The sequence below is a fragment of the Phacochoerus africanus genome, chromosome 2, assembly GCF_016906955.1.
Source record: "Phacochoerus africanus isolate WHEZ1 chromosome 2, ROS_Pafr_v1, whole genome shotgun sequence".
NCBI lineage: Eukaryota > Metazoa > Chordata > Mammalia > Artiodactyla > Suidae > Phacochoerus > Phacochoerus africanus.
Window position 1 is genome coordinate 52,241,467 of NC_062545.1, and position 12,123 is coordinate 52,253,589.

Consider the following 12,123-nt stretch of genomic DNA (forward strand, 5'->3'; position numbering starts at 1 on the left):
GACAACACCAGATCCTTAACCTGCTGTGCCACAAGGGCACTCCTCTTATCTATGGGTTTGCTAGAACCCTATGAGCGTTGCTATTAGTTTAGTTTCCTTTGAAATCAGTTTGTATCTTTGTGTTTGAATATGAGTCTGATTGATTGCAAATTCATTTTGCTTTTTAAATGATAATAACTTTATTTTTACTCCCCTGCCCACCATTTATAAGAGCAACATTCTCCTTATCTATTAAAACAAACTACCTCAAAACTTTAACCATTTTAAATGACAGTAATCATTTATTTTTATTTCTCATTGTTTGGTAGGGAAGCTGGAATTAATTAGGCGATTTTGTCCAGGGACACTTATGCAGCTGCCAACAGATGTGGGGGCAGATGGCTTTATCTTGTAGGCTTCCTAACACACAGTGCTGTTGGCTGAAACCTTTGCTGGACATGAGACTCAAATTTCCAAAATAGTAGGTAGAAGATCTCCTACCTACATGTGGCCTTTGAGCAGCCTGGGCTTCCCCCATAGCGTGGCAGCTGATCCCAAGGCAAACAGCCCATCATAGACACGGAAGCTGTACTGCCATTGATGACCCAGCTTCTGAAGTTATGTGGTATCATCTCACCAAATAATCACAAGGGAGCACCCAGGTATGAGTACAGGGAGGGTGAGGGTGAGTATGGAGCAGGTATAGAAATCAACCTGCCTCTGGATGGTCCTTCCATCTTTCATGAGTAGTTACCTAGTCAACCTCTAATTCTAAACACTAAGTAGACAGAGAATTAAAGATTTCAGTGTAGATAACAGTTTCCACTTCTTTTCATACCAAACCACATGCAGTGCCCCTAATAGATCTTGCAGTAAGCAGAGTGCTTCTTTACCCTGCCTCAGTGTTTCCTGATCTCTCCTCCTAAGTTAGTGAAATCCATGAAAAAGACATAAAGAAATGGCTTGCTAGTTCATAATCTGTGCACCTATCTTTGCTCAGTTGGCTCTAATCATGTCTTCATTCAGTCTGGCTATTTCTCTACTTGCTGTGTGGCCTTGAGTGACAACTTACCTCCCTGGTTAAATTGACCCCAAGTTCTCTTTGAACTATAATGTTCCAGAATTCGAACTCATATTTGTAGGTCAAAATCTATTTTTTATCTGCTAGTTAAATATCATTGCCAGTATCACCGGATTATTATCTTAACGAATATACTTATGTTTATTTTTCCATTTTGTCCCTCATGGAAATCCATGATGTCAATTCCAATCGAATGCTCCCTCTTCACACTTAAAATAAAAAGGACTAGGTTTCTACTTGGAGCAGAGTTTATCTAAATCACACACATTATTATTCCTCTCCCTTTATCCTAGAATAATCTATGAAGCCTCAGAAGTTTTCCCATGAAAACAATAATACTGTGCAGACAATGTGTGTTTATGAGGCTTGTTGAGAACATCCTTCCCCATCAAACATGAATCTGTGTTAACACGATGAAATGAAAAGTCTGGATTCTGTCAGAAGCATGAAACTCATTTGGGAAGACAGCTATTAGTTTTGGGGATTTTCACAACACAATAATCACCCTGCAGATTTATAGATAAACATGAGACTCAAATTTCCAAAATAGTCAGTCTAAACTGATGTCCAGCAGAGGTGGCAAGGCAGTGGCCCCAAGTGTCCCTTATCAGTAAACTTATATTACCTGGTGCTGTCACTCTGAATAAAATACGCAGTTAAGTATAGGGAGAAGATCTCCTTCCTTATCAGCTACAACTTTCAGAGCTTAATTCCCACATTCCTCCAACTCCTAAGAACATTTCTTATCTTCCCAATTAAGTGATTTACTCTATCTTTCATTAACAACATGATCCATTTCCACAACCTTTTTCTTTCTCATTTTGCCTTGAAATCAATATGTCCTTCTTAGAGCTTTTACATCAGACACTGTCCCCTTTATTAAACTTTTCTGTTTACTCCTATGTCTTAATCTGCAATCATAGATCAAACAGTCTGTGAATGCCTCTGCTTGTGTGCACAGCTCTACTTAGAAGCACACATACCAACACATGACCAAACCCTGGGGGGATCTGGCTCATCTTCCCTGTCCTCGTTCTCACACCAGTCTTGACCATGCCCTCACATTGAAGTGTAGGAGCCAAGCCAAGGATGGCTGAGGAATGCTTTAGCCTTGGGTCTCTGAGAGCCTCTGGTAAAAGCCAAGGGTACTGCAGGAGTGCCACCAGAAGACTGAGAATGAAGGCTATGATGGCTCACCTCCTTGAAACTGACTCAGCTCCTGAGGGACGAGTCAACGGATTCATTGGCATTTCTCTCCAAACTTTGTATGTCACATGTCAGCACCCCCTGTAAGCACACCATTTCTAAGGGCAGCTTGAGATTAGGGGACAAAGGTGACCCCCACTGAAAGTGTTGCTGTGCTCATCACAGCCTGTCATCCAAATCAGCATTTGGGAAGTGGTATATCCAGCACCCAATCAGTGAGTCCTGTTTACAGAATGATCTCACCCCAAACTATCTGGCCAAGGAAAGGAGAAAGGATGTGACTATTCCCACCCAAGTAGCATGCTGTATGGGGAGCTCCCTCCCTCCTCAGAGCAGGTAGATGCCCGGGCCCACCGCTGCAGTCCTAAAGCTGCTTTCTCCTTTGCTGGAAAAAAAAGTACTTGCTAAGCAGCCTATTAAGGGATATACAGAATTTCCTCTCCTCTAACCCATCCCTTAAAGCAAAAATGCTATTTTCAACATATAGGCAAAAAAAGACCAAAAATTCATAAAAATCAGCATTTGTTCTTAGGCTCCTTTTTTCTACCATTTCCCTAAACCACTTTTTTTAAACATAGCCAACGAGAATCCATAAATGTAACTGAATTAAAAATGTGTTCTTAAAATGTGAAGAGAATACTTTTAGTGTGAGAATATCCTGTCAAAATGAAGAGAAATGTACATGATTTCCCTAAAAAAATATGGTTAAAATAAAAACAAGGAAAGAAAATTAGAGGAAAGACAGATACATACCCTATGTTGACTTTAATTAAAATTAAAATCAAAAGCATATTGTAATACACTGATGGGTTTGGTGGGTAAGAGTGATTTTTCTTATGATTAGATGCTTAGTAGCAGGAGACTAGAAATGAAAAGTTACTTAGGAGCCTTGGGAGTTAGCTGTGTTTCTTAATTGTGTGTACGTGAATGTAAATATACATATGTTCATATATATGTGTGAGTATGTGGTGTGAATGTTGACATATAATACATACATAACTTTAAAATAATTGAAATTGAGTTGAAATTCTAATGTCTTTAATGTGACCTAAATTTCAAAGAACAAAGATGATAGTGAGGTGGGACTCAGGCTATTGGCCTCCTCTCCTTGGCTGTTCTGGGGTGTTTCTGCAGTGGAGCTGCCCACCAGTGTGCCCCAAGCCATGGGCTGGCGAACGCCTCATTTTTCAGAACCACAGCTGTGGAGTTGACTTAGCAGGTGACGGGCAGCCAAGCTCAGGACCAGACACACACTCACTCCAGACTCAAGCACACCCACACCAGTTACGTCGGTGGGTAAGATGAGGGGAGAGGACAGATCCACACATTACAAGTAGTCACCAAGAATCTCTCTTCCTGGTACTAAGAACACTTTGTGCAAACACTAAGAAGAGATGATTAGATAGGGCATAATGTTTACTTTTAAAATGTCAAAGTGGCCAAAGTTTGTGCTCTTGAGTGGGTCTGCCTATTTCTGTTTGGCTAAAAGAACAGTGGACTAGCAGAGGTCTCCAGAGCCTGTGTTAGGATGGTGGGTTTCTTGGATGAGGCAATTATTCCAGAATGACAATTCTGGTCACCCAGAATTCAAATCAAGATTGGAAACATTTTATTAAACTTACTAAGTAACCAACCGTACGTTTTGACCTATGTCTGCAAATGATGTCACATTGATTTTTAAGATCCAAATGTCCTCTCTCGTGATGGCACGATGTCAGCCTCTTCTGAGGCTCCAACAGTTATTTGTTAGTATCTCCAAAGGGAGGCTGGGCATGAAAGCAGAGCTGATCAGGGTCAGCGTCTTCTATTTGTTCTTTGGCCCCAACTCTCACCTCCCATGTGTCCATTATCTTTAGCCATGAATCGCCCTGGAGACCCGCAGGCATAGTTGACTGTGCCCAAGGTGAGAATACCGTTGTAAACAAATACCATTGTAAACACTAAGTTCTCAGAGCTGCCAGTCTTGGGGTGGCAGAGTCACCTGAGTTCTGTGCAGGGCATGGACACGAATGTGCTTGCTCACCACCTATCTTTGCCTTCTGGGCAGACTCAGCTCCCTCGGAAAGTTTCTCTCTGATGCCATTATTTTCCTCTAAAGAAAATGCTTTTCTCCTCAGAGCCACAAAAATCACTGCACTCTCCCCTTCAGCTGTAGGTTTTCCCTTACTTAGGCCTAGACAAAACAAAGCAATACAACCCCTCCACACTCAAATTAGGAAAAAAAAAAAAAGATAATCTTTTATCTTAAAAAGTCTGGAGCAAAAAGATTTCCAGTCTCTAGCTCTTATGCATAGGAAATAACTGGAAGTTTTGAAACTACAGGGTTTGGGGTTTGGAGATTGGGATTTTTTTCCATTTTCTACCCACCAGCACACCCGATCCACCTCAAATAAGGTTCTTGACTTAATTAAAACTACTTACATAGTACTGTGTACTTCTCTCCTCAGCAGTCTCTGATAACATGTGATCTTAAATGAAGATTAAATCCTGTAGCGGTGACGATGGGCTTTTGCATGACGGATCTTTCCAAAGCTCTACTCTAGAAATTCTGGCCCTTTGCTCTTATGTATGCGAAGCACCATACCAGATATTTGAAACATGCAGAGACAGCTATTCTCCTTGGGATTACAGCCTGGAAGAAAAGGGGGACATATATATGTACATGTATACACACGCACACGCGCGCACACACACACACACACACGCACACACACACGCACAATTCAATTCCAAGGCAATCTGAATAATCATGATTATTCAGGCGAAGAAGAACATATCTTTGAGTTTTTAAGACAAAGTCTTAGAAGAGTTGAGATTTGACTTAGGAGTTGAAAGATGAATGATGCATTGCCAGGCAGCTGCGAAGGGGATGGGGACAGCAGACAGCCCTGGGATCAGTGGGTAAAGGCACAGATGCAGGAGGTGTGAAAGGATGGGGAGGAAGAAGTGATGTGAAGATCAAAGGTGGATACCTGTGATCATCAAATTACTGAGACAGTTGAGCAACCAGCTAAGATGTTTGCACATTATTCTAATTTAAGTGAATGGATGTTAAGTTTTGGGAGTAAGGGAAAATATCATCAGATTTGAGTTTTAAGGAAAATATAAAACCTAGGAGCAAAAAAAAAAAAAAAGTAATTGATAACCTTAAAGTAGAGGAAATTGGGGAAAAGAAAAGTATGACATTAATTCCAATGGCAGAAACAAGGGGTATATACCTCTTGGCAATGCCACTTGACATTCAAAAGCAATGACTATTAATAAGAAATGTGTACCCATCTCTGCTTAGCTCAGGATCAAGTATTAATTTCTTTCATTCTTGGGAAGAAAGCAAAGAAGAATGTTGTGTTGAATTACATAAAGCAAAATGAATCCTACCTAGAAACAGACTCCCTTCTTTTAAAGACGCTGTTTTCTTCAAATGGTCTCACTGTTTATGTAAAAATAAAAATCAAGAATTGTGCTTGCCTGATTCAGTCTGGAATTGTCTTTAGATACTCTTATCTTGAATCCTGCTATGGCAGTCTGGAAATGTTTTCAAAATTGTTATCCCTTGGAATCTAGAAATATGCCTATTGACCATGAACTGTGAAACCAGCCCAAAAAATGGCAAATGGAATGTGTACGATTATTTGCAGGAACAATTAGGCTAATCATGCACTAATCAAGCTTTCAGTCTTATTTATAGCTGCTCATGCTTCCTGATGGCTTCATTATCCGGCTAAGTCACGAGGAAGATGCTGTCAGTAAAATGAGGAATCCCTTCCCTTAAAGTCAAAACCACTGGATGTCAGGGTGTAGGAAGGGAGAAATGGTTAATTTTTCAATAGGGCAAGTCTCACTTCCTTACAGCATTATCTGGGCTATAATTACCTTCAGAAAGTTTAATTCCAAAACCTCTTTGTCATACTAACGACTGGTTATAATACCTAAATGTTACCTAATGATTAATTCACGTGATGGACACTAGGGATTCACATAGCTCAAGAGGTTGAAATGATTAAATGTTGTTTCTTGGTATTTTTCTGTTAGTCCTCAGAGTTTTACTTGCTATTCCTAGACCTTTTTCATAGGAAACAAATACTTTCTCCAGATAGCTTCAGTGCTCTCTCAGTGATGCCTCTGTACAGCACACACTTTCTCTGATTGAAAGAAACGTATTAATAGCAGAGGTCAGCAAACTACAGCTCATGGATCAAAATTGTCGCAGTATCTGCTTATGTAAGACATATGAACTAAGAACAGTTTTTATGTTTTAAATGGTTGGTTAAAAAAATAAAAATAAAAATAAAAAATAATATTTCTTGACATGTAAAATAATATGAAATTCAAATTTCACTGCCCATAAATAAAGTATTATTGAAACAAAATCATGCCCATTCATTTATGGGGCGGCTTTTAAGCTACAAAGGCAGAGTTAAGGAATTGAAACAGAGATCCTATGACCCACAAAGGCAAGAATATTTACTATCCATCCCTTTCAAGAAAAATGTAGCCAAACTCCAGTTTACAGCATTCCTGGAACAAAACCTTATATAAGAAATCAAGAGTCACTTTTTTTTTTAACCCAATGAGTTTTTTAAAAAATTATAACTATCTAACAAGAGAGCAACAGGGTGTTTTCCGTTAACAGGGTTTTGGTTTGTGTGATAGCAATAGGAGCATTCTCACTGGTAGCTGAAAGTATGCAATTTTTGAACTATGTGGAAAAATAGGGGTGTGCCAGTAAAAGAATACATGAAAGGACATAGTGTAGGCCTAAAATCCCTGCAAGGCTTGAGAAAACACAACGAGTTACAGAACGTGTGACTGTTTGTGTTTCTTGCTGGCAGGCATGTGAAACGGAACTATTTATAGTGTGTCAGGCAATGGCTAAATGCATGTTAGCTGAAGAACTGCTTTAGGAAAGAACATGGAACAGTTCCTTGGGGGAGGAGGGGAAGAGAAAAATCTCCCTTAAGTGATCCCCAACAGAAAAAAAGTCAAAGAGAAAGGAGAATGTGATTATACATATGAAAGCATGAGAGGGCGTGGCTAGCATCTGACTCAAAAACTAGTCAATTCTGAGGACTTGACTGTGCCTCCCTTGTGTCACTGGCACAGCCAGGAGTGGTCATGGGTTCAGTCTGCCAATCGGGCACCTTAAACCCATTTCAACGCATAGCTTGCATTTCCAGAGCGTTGTTCAAGGCATTTCTCTGACAGCTGGGAGAAGCCCCATCCAGACTAGGACCAGTTACCCATCACAGCTCAGCTGAGAGCACCCACCCTCTTATCAAACAGGTGAGGAGAGAGAGCAACCTTTCAAGGCTTCTGTCTTTATTTTCTATTTCCTACAGACCAAGAAAAGAGAGCCAGGCTAAATGACTTGAGGCCTCCAGGACAGCTTGGGGGATTGACTGGCCTCACAGCACGTGCGTCAAATGAGCAAACCCAGGCGCCACTGTGCAGCCTCCAAGGTGAAGCATTTCGGGGTGTTTAGAGCCGAAGACCTCCGCTGCAAGCGCATTTTAATAGACATCACCAGGATGCCGTCTTCTTCTTTAGGTCACAGGATCCGTTCTGAGCATCAGGATTCAGATATCTGGACCACACGTCCGTGCAACTGGCATCACAGAGTCAGAACGCGCCACTTTCGGGGACAGCTGTTGCTCTGGGGCTAGCGTCAGCCCACTGCTTCCTCGCATAGCCATTGGCTGTGTAACTACCTTCGCTTTGTCGCTCAGTAGCTGGTTTTGATTTGATTGCCTTAATTTATTCCTTCAGTTCATTGAATTTGAGCAGCTACTTCAAGATTCACTCAGCCTTTTTGCTCTTATCACCTCCCCCCGCCCCCTTCCAAACAGCTCCTTGTTTCCCAAGTATTGAGAAAAGAAGCATTTTCCTTTTGCTACAACAAGTAAATTGTTCTTAACTAACTGGGTGGGTTTAATCTGATAGATCTGATACTACACTTGCCCTGGGTTGACTCTACCATTATTCTGAGGTCTCGTGTTAGTTTTTGTGGCCGCTTCCAGTAATTGAACAAGCGACATACCATAATTCAGCAACTTGCTTTTTAGCTGCTGCTTAGCTTTACTCCAAGTGTAATCCCTCAGAGTCTTCATTTCTCACTCAACAGGCTCAGTTAGGGCCTTCACTTAGAGTCAGAATGTCATTGTGTGAACCAGTAATATTTTTAGCACTGTTTGAAAATTGACAATCACCACCTACAATGCAATGAAGATAAAAAAAAAAAAAGCAATAATGGGAAATGAAGTAAGTGCTGGAGGCTGGCAATCAATGAGAAGTACTGAGAGCGTCATAGGTGTCTAACACTTGCAGAAGTTAAGTTCTAAGTCCTTGAATAGACAGATTTTTTTTAATCTACCAAGAGCATTATATGAAACGTACAAGTATAAAGTGTTAGAAGGTGTATTGATTTTATTTTAGAAACACTTAACATGTAGAGATAAAAAAAAAATTACCCCTCATTCTATTGCATTGTAAACTGTAAAATAACACTTACCTAGACTCTACTGTTTTAGCAAAATGTTCCATACTGTGTTGATGGCTAAGAATTGAATTACCTCTCTGTGGAAAACAGAAATAGAAGGTATTCAAAAGGAGTCATTACAAAATCTCTTCAACTAATCAATTAAAAGTGGCAGACAGTGGGAGGGTGTGAGTGTTCCAGCAAACACAGAGCACTGTCTAATGTGTGCTAATCAGGTCTTTAAATTTATGACATCCAACTTATTACAAGCAGGAGCCCACAGGATTTGGAATAAAAGGGCCTATGCGGTTCTGGACAAGTCACCTAAATTTCCCAAGTCTTACTTTACATGGCTTACTTTAGCAGGCACAGAAATACTGGCTTCCATAGAGTTTGAGAATGAGATAAATGAGCAAAGTATTTATATACGATCATTTGGTAAATTGTGGAATAAGTACATGAAAGTGATTTGGGTTCCACAGACTTTCTTCTGTCTGATACCAATGTTACTGATATTGGTAATAATTTTTGTTTCTTGAGCACTTGCTATATACTAGGCCCTCTGCTAAGGGCCCATAGCACCCTTTTCCAATCTGTATGACAATCTTGAAAAATTGTACATTTATTATCACTTTGACTATAGGTCACATTTTCTAGGACTTTAGTTTCCATTTTTATATACACAGCTTGTCCACCTCTATATTTAGATAAAGGCCTAAATACTGAACTACATCTTTCTCATCTTTTAAAAATCCATCTTCAAGAGTTCCTCTCATGACTCAGTAGTAATGAACCCAACTAGTACCCATAAGGATGCGGGTTTCATCTCTGACCCTGCTCAGTGGGTTAAGGATCTGGCGTTGCCGTGAGCTGTGGTGTAGGCCGGCAGCTATAAGCTCTGATTTGACCCCTAGTTTGGGAACTTCCATATGCTATAGGTGTGCACCCCCACCCCCCCAAAAATGGTAAAAACTAGCTTCAGCATCACCAGACCCCCACAATAGGCCTAGGACCCATCCTCTTTGCTTCTTTAGTGACAATTCCTACTTCCTGTGAGAGTTTAGACAATACCACAGGTCAACATAAGCTACATAGAGACTTTGGGGGAGGGAGGCATAGGAAATCTTCTGATTTTACACAGAGGACAAAAAAGCAGTGACCCGGGAAAGAGGGATCAGAGATAAAATTGAAATTGTAGGTCTGTGGCTGAAAATGTTAAGGGTACTATTCATTAAGGGGAAAAAACAAAAAACTGTCCCTTTAAAAATCTATCTCTTCCACTGCGTTTGCTACTTACTTTAGAATTGATTGGCCAACAGGGACGTGCTTTATTGCACAGAGAACTCTATCCAATATTCTGTGATGGTGTATATGAGAAAAGAATCTGAAAAAGAACACGTGTGTATATGTATAATTGAATCACTTTATTCTACAACAGCAATTATCGCAACATCATAAATCCACTATACTCCAGTAAAACTTTAAAAAATAAAGAATCTTGAGAGCAAATGCTTCCCTTTATGCTTTGCAGACTTAATTCTATAATTTTCAGGTGGAAGAAACAACTTGATGAATGAGAGTGGAGGGATGGAGCAGAAGGAACAAGAGGCAGTGAATCACCCTTCTGCTGTGGTTCCGGAGCCAAGCTGAGGACACAGCTCCCAGGCGTTGCTTTGGCTCCAAGCTCCAAAGTGACACTGGCTCGGGGGGTGGGGGTGGGGGTTCCCTGAGTCCCCTCCTCACATCACAGGCTTTGCAAGGGAACCAAGCAGACACTCACTGTACTCTAGATGAAATCCCTTATGGGTTTTTGGTACAGAGAACAACCCATTGCTAATTTTCAAAGAGATCCTATGAGCTGTGTGGAGGAGAGTCAGTTTCTGAATGAGAAAATCGATCTTCAAACAGATAGTCTTGCTTTCATCCCGTAAATCCAGAGAAATTTCTGTGAGCAGTTCTGCCGAGCCCAAATCAGCTATTGTCATCGAGCCATCATTTAAGCGAGCAAGACCTGCTATGGTATTCATGGCCCTTCATATCTTTTTACTTTGAAGGCCTCGTCCTCCACAATATATAACACAATCTCTATATACACAGTTTTATAACTGTGTTGGTATAAAGATAAATATATTCATATTATGGATTTAAACATTTTATTTGACCTAAAAACTCATTTTTCCTGCTGATTTTAAAAGAAATGAAAACATTTTCATGGTCTCTTAAAGGAATAATGGGCGTCAGGCACTGGGTCTGCCATGCAAAATAGCTTAGTAGAGCCTGATAGAGTTTACTTTTTAAATGATGAATTTCTTTGACTATGTTCATAAATAATAATTCTCATTTATTTAATTTATTTTTCTCTCTTAAATTAAACTGCTTTGATCATATTTTGACATAGGGTTATAATACCTTGATTAAAAATAATAGAGAATTTTCTATTTCTATATTTGGGAATGAATTAAGTGTAGAAATTGTCTTTTCTTCAGATAAAAACCTATCTATAAAATTGTTTGAGCTCAAATGTTTGAAGAAGAGGAAGTTCTTGAGTAATTTTTTTCATTCCTTTTTGGTTTATGGTCTAATCTGTGTTTTTTCTTCTATGTAAGCCAATTTTGCTAGAAATGTTTTCCATTTTACCAGGCTTTTTCTAACATTTTTATCCATTTATATATTTTAAATTCCTCAAAATTTTATCTGCTCTCAATCTGTGGTTATCTAATCATTTTTGTTCTTAAAGTTCAAATGGCTTTCTTTCTCTTTTTCTTGATTTTTTGTGTCAGAGAGTTGGCTAATTTCAATCACTCTTTGAAGTGAGATCTTTGAAGTATATTGATCAAATTTACCCTTATGCTTTTTCCTAACTTTTATTTCTGTTTTTATCTTTATTGTCCCTTTTCTCTCACTTTCCTTTGCTTTTATAGTTTCTTGGACTGAATGCTTATTTCATTTATATTTATTCTCTATAAATTAATAATGAAATAATTTAAATGATATATTTTCTTTTGATTTTAGCTTTGGTTACATGCTATAAACTTTTGTGTACAGTATTTTATTTGGTGATTTCTGAAAAGTTTTTGTCATTTTAATTTCCTCTTAATTAAAAAAAATTGTTCAGCAGGATTCTTTTTTAAAAAAATTCTAGATGATTATTTTTGTCATAGCTAAATCTTTAAAAAATTATTTTCCAAAGACATAAAAAAGTCCAACCAGCACATGCAAAGATTCTTAACATCACTAATCATTAGGGACATGCAGGAAATGCAAATCAAAACCACAATGAGATATCACTTCACACCTGTCAGAATGGCCATCATCCAAAGGGCAAGAAATAACAAGTGTCCATGAGGATGTGGAGAAAAGGGAACCCTAGTGCACGGTTGGT